The sequence below is a fragment of the Chenopodium album genome, chromosome 2 (assembly GCF_948465745.1).
Source record: "Chenopodium album chromosome 2, dcCheAlbu1.1, whole genome shotgun sequence".
Taxonomy (NCBI): Eukaryota; Viridiplantae; Streptophyta; class Magnoliopsida; order Caryophyllales; family Amaranthaceae; genus Chenopodium; species Chenopodium album.
This window is the reverse complement of record NC_137835.1, coordinates 14,100,230-14,112,913: the sequence shown is the minus strand read 5'-3', so window position 1 is coordinate 14,112,913 and position 12,684 is coordinate 14,100,230. Positions and strand designations below refer to the sequence as shown.

The 12,684-nt window shown below is 42.9% G+C and overlaps 1 long non-coding RNA gene across 1 annotated transcript; it reads left to right on the top strand.

The window, feature by feature from the left end:
* The first annotated feature begins 7,368 nt into the window (after positions 1-7,368).
* Positions 7,369-12,393, top strand: LOC145583389 (uncharacterized). The gene is made up of 2 exons (XR_014100122.1): positions 7,369-7,433; positions 12,196-12,393. It is a non-coding gene; the product is annotated as an uncharacterized LOC145583389 (long non-coding RNA).
* The last annotated feature ends 291 nt before the right edge of the window (positions 12,394-12,684 follow it).

Sequence of the window (12,684 nt, the reverse complement as noted above, 5' to 3'; positions counted from 1 at the left end):
AGTATTCGACTTCCTACCTCAATGGCTATGGGGTGGCTCGGAGACTGGCTCTTCACGCTGCGCCTGATCTGGACTGGTATCAATGCGAGATCTGGGCTGAAGACCCCAAGGATCCTCATATGCAGCAAGCCAGTCAGGCTGAGGTCGATCTGCTGGTCCGCCTCCAGGCCGAGGATGCTGAGATGAAGGAAGCTGAGCTGAAAGAAGCTGAGATGAAGGAAGTTGAAGTCCAGGCTTCAGTTCAACCTGCCTCTTCTGCAGCTGGGGTTGATGTCGCGCTGGGCTCCACCCTCGCTGGGATGCCTGATCCTCCAGCTGAAGCCTAGGGACTCGGGCAGTCGTCTTCAGAATCCTGTGGATCAACGTGCTCTTAAAATGATGGATGCCGCTTCTGACTGTTTTTTGCCTTTGTTTTTGCTTCAGCTTGCCTCAGTGTACAAACTTATTTACTTTTTGCCTTGTACGCATTTCGGCAGCTGTTATTTTCCGCTTGTGGGCGGCTGCCGGTATTATCTTTCAGTTTGATTAAACACTTATGTTTGTAGCTCGTAATCCGAGCATGATTTCGTATTTATGAATTTGATATTTCCCTCATATTGCCTTGCTTTGAACTTGTAGCTCGTAATCCGAGCATGTTTGAATATGTTGATTTGATTTTTTTGCTAAGTACAAAGCTTCGGCTTAGAGGTCTCAGCTGAGGCTGGCCATCTGCACTTGTTGTGCTTCTTGCCCACCCCCCCCCCTAGAGATTTGAAAACTTGTTCTTCAGATTTCTGAGATCATTCTTGTTTTCCTTGTCTATTTTCTACCAGTTTATGCTTTTGCTCTTGATTTTCTGTCTATCTTAAAAATGGATATCTCAAACACAGGGCCAACTGAAGGCAGTATTTCAGATAATGGCTATCTGGGATACAAGGCTCAGTTAAGGCAATACCCTTGATTTGTCTATGGACTCATTGCCTTGTAGAACAAGTCTTACTGAGGTTTTCACCCCAGCTGAAAGACCAGAGTTCTTTAAAAAGGCGAGTTTATCGGCAATCCGAAACCTGGTGCTCTGAGAGCGAAGGTTTCGGACAGGGCCGAAGGAAACCCTTAAAGAGTAGATAACATAAAGAAAAAATGGAAGAGTAAAGATTGCAAATGTTTGTCGAAAAATAGTGGCTCTGAGGCCTTTCGTTAATAATTCAAAATGTACTTACAAAGGTTGTTCTGCCCCGAAGGGTTTACACATGATATTTTTTAAGTACATCAGCATTCCAGTGATTTTTCAGCTCAGTTCCATCCAACTGCCGAAGTCGTATGTTCCCGGCTGGAATTCATCATAGATTTCATAGGGTCCCTGCCAAGTAGCTCACGAGGTCTCCAATTTTGAGAGGTCTTGCCTGGACTCTTCGGTTGTAAAATTTACTGATTCTCTGCTTGTATGCAGCCATTCTGACTCGGGCCGAGTCTCTTACTTCGTCAAGGAAATCGAGAGATTCCTTCATAAGTTGCTCATTCTCGGTCGAGAAGTGGTGCACTCGTAGGCTTTCAGTGCCGATCTCCACTGGGAGAACGGCTTCGGCGCCATACACCAATTCAAAGGGTGAATGGCCCGTTGCCTCTTTTTCGGTTGTCCGAAGGGACCAGAGTGTTCCCGGGAGCTCCTCCAGCCACTTAGACTTTTGATCCTCCACTCTTTTTTTGAGGGCATTCAGGATCAGCTTATTTGCAGCTTCGGCTTGTCCGTTACTTTGCGGGTGGCATACCGCTGAATATGCCAGTTTGATGCCGAACTGATCTGTATACCGCTTCAGCGGCAGATTGTCGAATTGCCTTCCATGATAAAAGAAAAATACTTTCGGGATGCCGAAACGAATGATGATATTCTGCCAGATAAACTTCCTGACAGTTTGCTCTGTAATGTTCGAGGCTGCTTCGGCCTCAATCCATTTACTGAAATAGTCAACACCGATTATCATCCATTTTTTTTGGTAGGCGGCATCCGGAAATGGGCCCAGGATATCCAACCCCCATTGAGCAAATGAAAGTGGACTTAGCACAGGCTGAAGCTCCTAGCTGGCTGATGGATGACCGGTGCAAATTTTTGACATTTTTCGCATTTTCTGACCAGCTCCTTAGTGTCTGAGATCATGGTGGGCCAATAGTACCCTGCCCTTAATGCTTTGTGGGCTAAGGTCCTTCCCCCAATGTGGTTCCCACAGATGCCGAGGTGAATTTCCCGAAGGATGTAATCTGCATCTGTCGGCCCCACACACTTCAGCAACGGGGCTGAGAAGGATTTCTTCAACAGCTCTCCCTTGAAGACAATGAACCTTGAACCGGTTCGCTTCAGCTTGGAGGCCAAAATTTTGTCTTCGGGAATTTCTCCCCGAAGCTTGAAAGCTAGGATGGGATCCATCCAGCTTGGTTCCTGGTCAACGCAGCACACCTCAGGTGCTTCGTCGACACTTCTTTCTCGGCGCACCTCCACATAAACAGATCGGTTCAGCTCAGTGAGAGTTGAACTAGCAAGTTTGGAAAGTGCATCGGCTTGAGCATTCTGACCCCTTGGGATCAGCTGAACTTCGAAAGTTCTCAGCTTTGCAATAACTGATTTGATCTTGGCGAGGTAGGATATCATCGAGGGCTCTTTGGCCTCGTAACTGCCACCAATCTGATATGCAACTAGCTGAGAGTCTGTTTTCAGACAAACATGTTCGGCTTCCAGCGAGATGCACAATTCTAGGCCGGCAATGGCCGCCTCATATTCGGCCTCGTTGTTCGAAGCTTTAAATGAAAATTTTAGTGCATACTCGAAGGACTTGCCTTCAGGGGAGGTTATAACCACCCCTGCCCCCGAACCATTCACGGTGGAGGATCCATCCGTGAACACGGTCCAGGTTTTCTTTTCATCATCTAGCGTTTCCTGGTACGAGCATTCGGCCAGGAAGTCCGCCAGAGCTTGAGCTTTTATGGCTGCTCTCGGCTGGTAGCTGATGCTGAACTCTGTGAGCTCGAAAGCCCATTTGGCCAGCCTACTAGATTTTTCAACTTTGCCGAGAATCTTTTCCAGCGGCTGATCAGTCAAAACCACTATCTGATGACAATCAAAATAGGGTCTTAACTTCCGAGCAGCTACCACCACTGCATAAGCAACTTTTTCGAGTAAGGGGTAGCGGGTCTCGGCATCCGTCAAAGTGTGACTGACGAAGTAGATTGGTTGCTGGATTTTATTTTCTTCCCTCAGCAGCACCGCACTGATGGTGGCCGGGCTGACAGCCACGTACAGGTACAGGGACTCTCCCTCTACTGGTCTAGCCAGCGTTGGGAGCTGAGCCAGATGCTCCCGAAGCTGCTCAAAGGCTTCTTTTTGCTCGTCCTCCCAGACGAGCTCTTTTGTTTTCGGGAGTTTCAGGGCTTTGAAGAAAGGTAACCCCTTATCCGAGGCCCTGGAGATGAACCTCGAAAGGGCTTCCATTCTTCCGGTGAGCTGCTGAACATCCCTCTTTGTTTTCGGCTCGGGTAGATCGAGCGCTACCTGCACCTTAGCGGGATTGGCGTCAATCCCTCTTTTGCTGACCATGAACCCAAGGAATTTCCCTGACTTCACGCCGAAGACACACTTCTTCGGATTCAGCTTCATCTGGTGCTTTCTTAAAGTGGCGAAAGTTTCCGCCAGGTCCTTAACATGGTCTTCATCTTTTTTGCTTTTGACGATTGAATCGTCAACTTAGACTTCCATGTTTCGACCCTTTTGCTCGGCGAAAACTTGGTCCACCAGCCTTTGATATGTTGCCCCCGCATTTTTCAATCCGAAGGGCATCATTCTGTAATTGTACATCCCGGCGTTCGTGACGAATGCCGTTTTTGTTTCGGTCGTCGGGGTGCATGAAGATCTGATGATACCAAGAAAATGCGTCCATGAAACTAAGCAAGGCATGGCCATTTGTCGAGTCGACTAGCCGATCGATCCTCGGCAAGGGATAGAAATCCTTCGGACATGCCTTATTTAGGTCCGTGAAGTCAACGCACATTCTCCAGGTGCCATTTGCCTTCTGAACCATCACCACATTGGCCAGCCATTCTGGATACTGACAGGGTTCGATGAAGCCTGCATCCAGTAAATTTTTGACCTCGGCTGCGATGTCTCGGTTCTTGTTTGCAGAGTAATTCCGCTTCTTTTGCTTAACTGGCCAACACGTTGGGTCGACGTTAAGCTTATGGGAGATGAGGTCTGGACTTATCCCAGGCATGTCAGCAGCCGAGAAAGCAAACACATCTCGGTTGTCCCGAAGGAGTTGGATGATCTCAACGCGGAATTTTGGATCAAGATCCAGCCCGATTGTAACGCATTTTTCGGCGTCTCCTTCGGTCAACTCGACCGTTTCGGTCTGCTGGTCCAGCTCCATTGACGTGGGGCTGGACTCTTCGTTTTCTGGCCTGCTATCTATATCAGCAGGGGTCCCAAATTTTTTCTTCTTCGGCTGGCTCTCTGAGTCTTTCGGCTCAGGCGATGAGCTAGCCTTTTCTTTTCCTGTTGCTTTTTCTTTGGCCAGGTCTCCTTGAGCCGAAGCACTTAGGCCTTTCGGTTTCTTCGCGCTCGGTTGCCTGTCTTTCTCCTCCTCATCCTCGTCGTCATCTTTTGAATGACTAGTGGATAGCTTGAGGTAGTTGCACCTTCGGGCCTCCTTTTGGCTGCCCTCGATCCTTTCGGGGTAGCCGGCATCCGAGACATAGATCATCAGCTGATGGTATGTCGAGACTACCCCTTGGATCTCGTGAATAATGGGTCTCCCCATGATCACATTGTACACTGAAGGAGCGTCAATGACCAAAAATTCGGTCATGACGTTCCTGGCTGCTTCATCACAGCCGATGGTGACAGGAAGTGTTACCTTCCCGTCTGGGTAAGTCGAAGCCCCATTAAACCCGGATACCGGGTAGGGTACCGGCGTGAGATGCTTGGGCTTCAGCTTAATTTGATTGTAGGCCTTTCAGAACAGAATGTTTGCCCCGCTGCCACCATCAACAAGAACCTTGCTGACGTCGTGGTTGGCCACCGTGGCGATAATCACCAACGGATCCTCGTGAGGGTACATCACCCCCCGGCAGTCGGCGGATGTGAACGTCATGTTCGGCACCGGCGACTGGGGAGGCTGTATGCTGGCATTGTTCACCTGATGGGTCAGAGCCCTAAGGTGACGTTTGTGCTCCCTCCGAGAACATATTCCTCCCGAGATAACGTTAATTGGAGGAAATTTTCCCTCCGCATTTTTGCTGTTCTTTCGGGGGAAGTCTAGTTCTTGCCGAGAGTCCTTTTCGGATTTCTCAGCCTCTTTTTTCTCGCGGTGATCCGCGATGTATTTTTTCAAGTATCCCTTCCGAACCATATCTTCGATTTGGTCCTTCAACTGGATACACTCTTCAGTGTTGTGTCCTGGTGATTCGTGGAACTCACACCACAGATTTTTATTTTTGCGCTGATACCACTCGGGGAGTGATCTCGGCTTCCTATAACTCTGCTCTTCCTTTGTCACGCTGTAGATCTTAGCGCGCGGGAGGGTCAGCGGAGTATAGGATTCATATCTGCCCGTGAAAGGGACATATTTTTCTTTGTTCGGCTCATTAGTCGAAGATTGCTCCGAGGCTTTCGCCTTTCCTTTCGCCTTCTGGCCTTGGCCTTCAGACGATTGTTTTTGCTTCCCACTCCCAAATTGGGGTTGAGATTTCGTTTTGTTCCACTCTTCGGCTCGGATGAATTTATCCGAGGCGTTCAGAGCCTCCTCCAGGGTCTGCGTGGTGTGCATGACCATGAAGTCAAGGAACTTCTCGGGCTGAAGGCCATTCTGCATTGCAAAAACGGCCACGACTCGTTGCTAAAACGAGTCAAGTAGTCTCGGAGACTCTCGGTCTCCCCTTGCTGCAGGCCCATGAGCTCTGCAGTGGTCTTCTCTCGGCGGTTTTCCGTGGAGAATTTGCTCTTGAACTTGGTGGACAGGTCGTCCCACCCCGTTATAGAGCCTTCCTTCACTAGTAGAAAAATAGTAATAGGCACCCCCTATATGGCACCGGTTCAGGCCAAACCGGTGGCCAAAACCGGTCCAGAAATGGGCGGGATTTTAGAAGAAGAGAAAAGGCACCGGTTTGGCCTGAACCGGTGCCTAAAATTAAAAAAGGCACCGGTTTGAACCGGTGCCAATTGAACCGGACCCAATTCAAAAAAAAAAATTCGCGGCTTAGCTTACTTCTCTTCTCCTTCCTCTCTTTCTCTTTCATTCCTTACTGTTTCATTAGAGCTGGGTTTCGACCGCCTTCAACCCTTCAATCCTTCCTCTCTCTCCCTCCACCACAGCCGTCACCTTCACCGGCGGCCACCAGGGGTTTCGAAAACCGTCACCTTCCTCTTTGTTTTCCCTTTCTTTCTCTTTCGAAAACCACCTACATAGTTCGAAAACCACCGCCCTGAGGTTGCTCCACCACCTAGCCGCGCCACCCCCCTGAGGCTCCTCCACCACCGAGCCGCGCCACCAGCCTGAGTGTCCTCCTCCATTTGCCGTGAGTGCTAGCTAGCTGCTGCCCTAATTTTCTCCTCCTCCACCTAGCTGCGCCACCCCCCTGAGGCTCCTCCACCACCGAGCCGCGCCACCGGCCTGAGGGTCACCACCGAGTCTCCTCCTAGCTGCTGCCCTAATTGTCTCAAGGTTTATTTTTAATTTTTTTTTTACATTATTTTCCAATTATATAATTATATATATTAATTTGTTTTGCATTTTGAACCATTGTTAGTAAATTAAAATTTAGGTTTGAATATAATTTTTCTCAATTTTAGGTTTGAATATAATTGGGAAATTGTGAAAATATTAGAGATTAGTAACCTTGTTACTCAATTAGTTGGATTTTATTATGTTTTAATTTAATGTGTTTTGGTGGATACTTTTGAAATAATTATAGAAAATATATTAACCTTGGTACTTAATTAAATAGGTGAAATTTGGTATTTTACTTTTAATGGTTAATTTGAAGTTGTTTTGATGGATTATTTTGAATAAGTTAGAGATTAGTTAACTTTGTTATTAAATAAGTTGAATTTTGGAATGTTTAAATGGTTAATATTAAGTTGTTTTGATGGGTATATTTGAATTAATTTGAGATTAGTAACCTTGCTTGTTACTAAAGTAGATGAATTTTGGAATGGGTGAATGGTTACTTTTAAGTTGTTTTGATGGGTAATTTTGAAAAAATTAGAGATTAGTAACCTTGTTAGTTTAGCAATTGTTAGTTCAATGAATGATGTGTTTTAGCTTATAAATAAATTAGTGAATTGACATGTTAGTTTAGCAATTGTTAGTTCAATGAATGATGTGTTTTTTTTAACAGATTTGTGAATTGAAGCACGAGTTTAATTAGCTTGAGGACTACATATTGAGCTCAAGTGGGTAGTTGCTATATTGGTATGACTTATAAACTTTACTTAGCTATATTTCTTTCTATTTATCCATTTAATAAAAGTTTATTCATGAAATTGCAACTTGTGTATTGTTTAATTGCAAATAAATACAACAATATATAGAATACTTGAATTGCATCATCATATGCCTAGATACCCGTTCAAGGCTTTCTCATTAGGAGAAAGTCTTGAATAGTCCCCGGTTGGGACTGTTCTTGAATGTGTACTCTCACTTAGGTGGTGAATGTATGTTTTATTTTCGATTTTAAGGAACATCTTGGCTTACCATTTCCTCACTATGTTCTCTGGGTACATATGTGGGTAATTAATTATCTACATCGTGTACTTGGAGAACTAGGGGAAATGCTGCCGGATTTTCCTTAAAATTGGAAAGTTGACATACATTCACTAGTGAGAGTAGACATTCAAGGATGAGTTAGGTTGGAGTGATAAGGACCCTTTGGAAACATGCATTTTTTCACTATATGAATGGTATATTCACGTTTTGTACTTGAATTTGATTTACATAAAATATGTAGCACTTACACATTATAATTATATGGTGCTATATATGTTTAAAGACAATTTACTAAATGGAGAAGGATCGTGGTTGGATGTATGGTAGACGCGATACATTGGAATTTTGGAATGGGGTTCAAGAGTTTTGAGAGAGGGCTTTAGCTTATCAACGCACACTGGGAGGCAAAGGCCTTTATTGTCCTTGTGTTGATTGTAATAATGTGAATGTGGTCGATAGTATTGAAATCATTAGAGATCATGTATTATGTCGTGGGTTTAGGCAATTATACCATGTGTGGATTTGGCACGGAGAAAGTGGAGAGTACAGTGGGGATCTTGATCGGAATGATGTGCGTGTTAGAAGCAATGAGATTCATGTGCACGAGGACTACGAGAATGATGAGTATATTGTTGATAATGGTGAGGATAGAGCCGATGAAGATCAGGCGGATGAGGTCGAGGATGAACAAGTGGATGAGATGTTGCATGGTGTTGAAGGTGAAGTGTTTGAATTATTATCGGAGGCTTCCAAAAAGCCTTTGTATCCCGGGTGAAAAAGATACTCCAAACTATCGGCCGTGCTAACACTTTTCAATATTAAGTCGAAGCATGGGTGGACGGACATCAGTTTTACTTCTTTGTTGACCGCATTAAGTGATTGTTGCCTGATGGGAATGAAATTCCTAAGTCTTATTATTACGCAAAGAAGCTCATGTGTCCCTTTGGTTTGGAGTATAAGAAGATACATGCATGTCCTAATGACTGTATTTTGTATCGAAATGAGTATGAAAAACTGCATGAGTGTCCACGATGCAAGCGGTCGCGGTACAAGCGCATGAGTTGCAATCCTGGCACGGAGGGACCTCCTGCTAAGGTGTTGTGGTATCTTCCCATTATTCCAAGGTTTAAGCGTCTGTTCTCAATGCCAAAAGACGCTAAAAACTTAAGGTGGCATGCAGAGGGAAGAAAGAAAAACAGAATGCTAAAGCATCCAGCTGACTCTCCACAGTGGAAGAACATTGATTTGAAGTTTGAGGAATTTGGTAATGAAGTCAGAAATTTAAGGCTTGGGTTGTGCACGGACGGGATGAATCCATTTGGCACTCTTAGTACCCAACACAGCACATGGCCGGTACTTTTAGTGATTTATAATTTGCCTCCTTGGCCGTGCATGAAACGTAAGTATGTAATGCTTTCATTGCTAATAACTGGTCCTAAGCAACCTGGAAACGACATAGATGTTTACCTTGCGCCGCTTATTGACGACTTGAGAAAGATGTGGGACGAAGGGGTTTCCGTTTTCGATGCTCATCAGAACGAGATGTTCACATTGCGTGCAGCCCTTATGTGGACCATGAATGACTTCCCTGCATATGGCAACTTGTGTGGGTACAAGGTCAAAGGGAAAAAAAGCATGCCCCATATGTATTGATGACACATCAAGCGTATACCTGACTCATTCTCACAAAGATGTCTACCTACGGACTCGAAGGTTCCTTAGGTGTGATCACCCGTACCGTAGGCAGAAAAAGGCTTTCGATGGAACCGTGGAAAAGGATACTGCGCCTAGACCATTGACTGGTGCTGAGATTAGTGCTCGAGTGAAAGGGATACGAACGGTGTTTGGAAAATCAGAAAAAACTGTGGTCTCAGCTGCTCTGTTTAAGAAAGAATCAATCTTTTGGAAGCTGCCGTACTAGAGAGAACATGACGTTAGGCATTGTCTTGATGTGATGCATATAGAGAAGAATGTGTGTGATGCTCTTTTGGGGACGCTTATGAATATCCCAGGCAAAACAAAGGACGGAAAGGGTGCACGGTTAGATTTGAAAGAGATGGGGATTCGTCCAGAATTGTGGCCTCAAGAAAAGGTTAGAAAGGGTAAGGAGCCGAGAATAGAAGATGAAAATGTTTCGAAAAAAGGGAAGGAGAAGAGCAAGGGAAAGGGAAAGGCCAAAGATGCGTCAAAGAAGAAATTTAAGGGTAAAGGGAAGGATGAAAAGAATTATTTACCCCCGGCTTGCTATACATTGTCAAGGGTAGAGAAACGTATGTTTTGTGCATGTTTGTACGGCATTAAGGTTCCATCAGGGTACTCATCTAACATGAAAAGATTTGTAACCTTAAATGGAGAATTGAAGCTGACAAGTATGAAATCCCATGATTGTCACATTATGATGCAAGTATTCCTACCGATTGCAATCCGTGGTATTCTACCGAAACACGTGAGGGAAGCGATTACAAGCCTTTGTTCGTTTTTCAATACAATTTGTAGCAAAGTTCTTGATCCTTGTACACTAGATGCTTTGCAAGCAGATGTGGTTGTGACTTTGTGCAAATTTGAGATGTATTTCCCACCCTCATTTTTTGACATAATGGTTCATCTAGTTCTTCATTTGGTGCGTGAGATTAAGTTGTGCGGTCCAGTGTTCATGAGGTGGTGCTACCCTTTTGAACGACACATGGGTACATTACAAGATAAAGTACGGAACCGAGCTCACCCTGATGGAAGTATAATGCAAGGGACAGTGGGTGAGGAGATAGGTAACTTTGTGGCGGACTACATAGCCCTTGCTCAACCTATTGGTCTTCCTACTTCTCGACATGAAGGTAGACTTGATGGTCATGGCACAATTGGGTCGAAACGAATGTCACCAGACCGAGATCAGTTCTTACAAGAACACCTTTATGTGTTGCACCATGTTTCAGATGTGCACCCATATTTAGACGAGCACATGGCTAGTTTGCGTGCCGAATTTCCATCCAAAGGTGAAAGGGCACTTATGCAGTTGCATAATAAGAAATTTGTTGATTGGTTTCGTGATCGAGTAATGAGTGGATTGAATGATACTAATGTGACCGATACAGTACGGTGGCTTGCGTACTGTCCTAGAGATGATGTCCGTTCATTTGAGGGATGATTTCTTTCCTTATACACCTATAACTAGATAATATTGACATGTTATGAGATAAATAAAGTTCATTTAATAAGAAATGTAGTAAATGGGCAAAGTAAAGTCATATAGGCCATATTCGGGCCATTTTGAGTAAAAAGCGTCATAAACCTTAATAAAATGCTCTCCTATACAATTTTAGGGCTTACACACATACAACTACCCAACATTGACATGTTATGAGAAAGAAATAGTTCATTTGATAAGTAATGTAGAAAATGGGCTACATAGAAGTCATATAAGCCCTATTTGGGCCATGTTGAGTAAAATGCGTTGTTAAACTTATTGAAATGCTATATTGATGTGATTTTTAGCCTTAGACACCTAATATTATCCAACAATGACATGTTATGAGAAACAAAAAGGCTATTTCACAAGAAAGGTAGAAAATGGGCTGAATAGAAGTCATATGGGCCATATTAGGGCCATTTTGTGTTAATATGCTCTTTTGATGTGATTTCTTTCCTTATACACCTATAACTAGATAATATTGACATGTTATGAGATAAATAAAGTTCATTTAATAAGAAATGTAGTAAATGGTCAAAGTAAAGTCATATAGGCCATATTCGGGCCATTTTGAGTAAAAAGCGTCATAAACCTTAATAAAATGCTCTCCTGTACAATTTTAGGGCTTACACACATACAACTACCCAACATTGACATGTTATGAGAAAGAAATAGTTCATTTGATAAGTAATGTAGAAAATGGGCTACATAGAAGTCATATAAGCCCTATTTGGGCCATGTTGAGTAAAATGCGTTGTTAAACTTATTGAAATGCTATATTGATGTGATTTCTAGCCTTAGACACTTAATATTACCCAACAATGACATGTTATGAGAAACAAAAAGGCTATTTCACAAGAAAGGTAGAAAATGGGCTGAATAGAAGTCATATGGGCCATATTAGGGCCATTTTGTGTTAATATGCTCTTTTGATGTGATTTCTTTCCTTATACACCTATAACTAGATAATATTGACATGTTATGAGATAAATAAAGTTCATTTAATAAGAAATGTAGTAAATGGGCAAAGTAAAGTCATATAGGCCATATTCGGGCCATTTTGAGTAAAAAGCGTCATAAACCTTAATAAAATGCTCTCCTATACAATTTTAGGGCTTACACACATACAACTACCCAATATTGGCATGTTATGAGAAAGAAATAGTTCATTTGATAAGTAATGTAGGAAATGGGCTATATAGAAGTCATATAGGTAATATTTGATAAAATACATATTGTTTTGCCTAATTAATTATTTTTAAAATAATGTTTTTGTATTTCAAGTTTTGCAAGGTCCAAAAGGATGGTCCGTTGACAATCAAGGAGCTTAATGAAGTTCGTGACATGTTGGCGTCTTTTATCACCTTCAACATGTAAATGGCATTGTAATTGTAAATTATTTATGTTAACTTTTGAACTATATAACTTATTATTCATTATATGTACTTACTATTATTTGTATATGTAAGCAACTTTTTTTTTTTTTTTTTTTTGTATTGCGTTTGGGAATATTTATATCTATATATATAATTGAATTTTTGTTTTTAATATTATTTTTATTGTATCTTATTGTAATAATTAATAATATTATTAATTATTATATTTAATATAATTGCTGGAATTACAGGTTATTATTATTGCTGGAAACAGGTTTTTTTTTAAAATATTATTGCACGAAAATTGGAAAAAAAAAAAATAAAAAAAATTGGTGAATAGGCACCGGTTAGGCAGCAACCGGTGCCTAAAGTATCTACCACCAAAAAAAAAATTGGC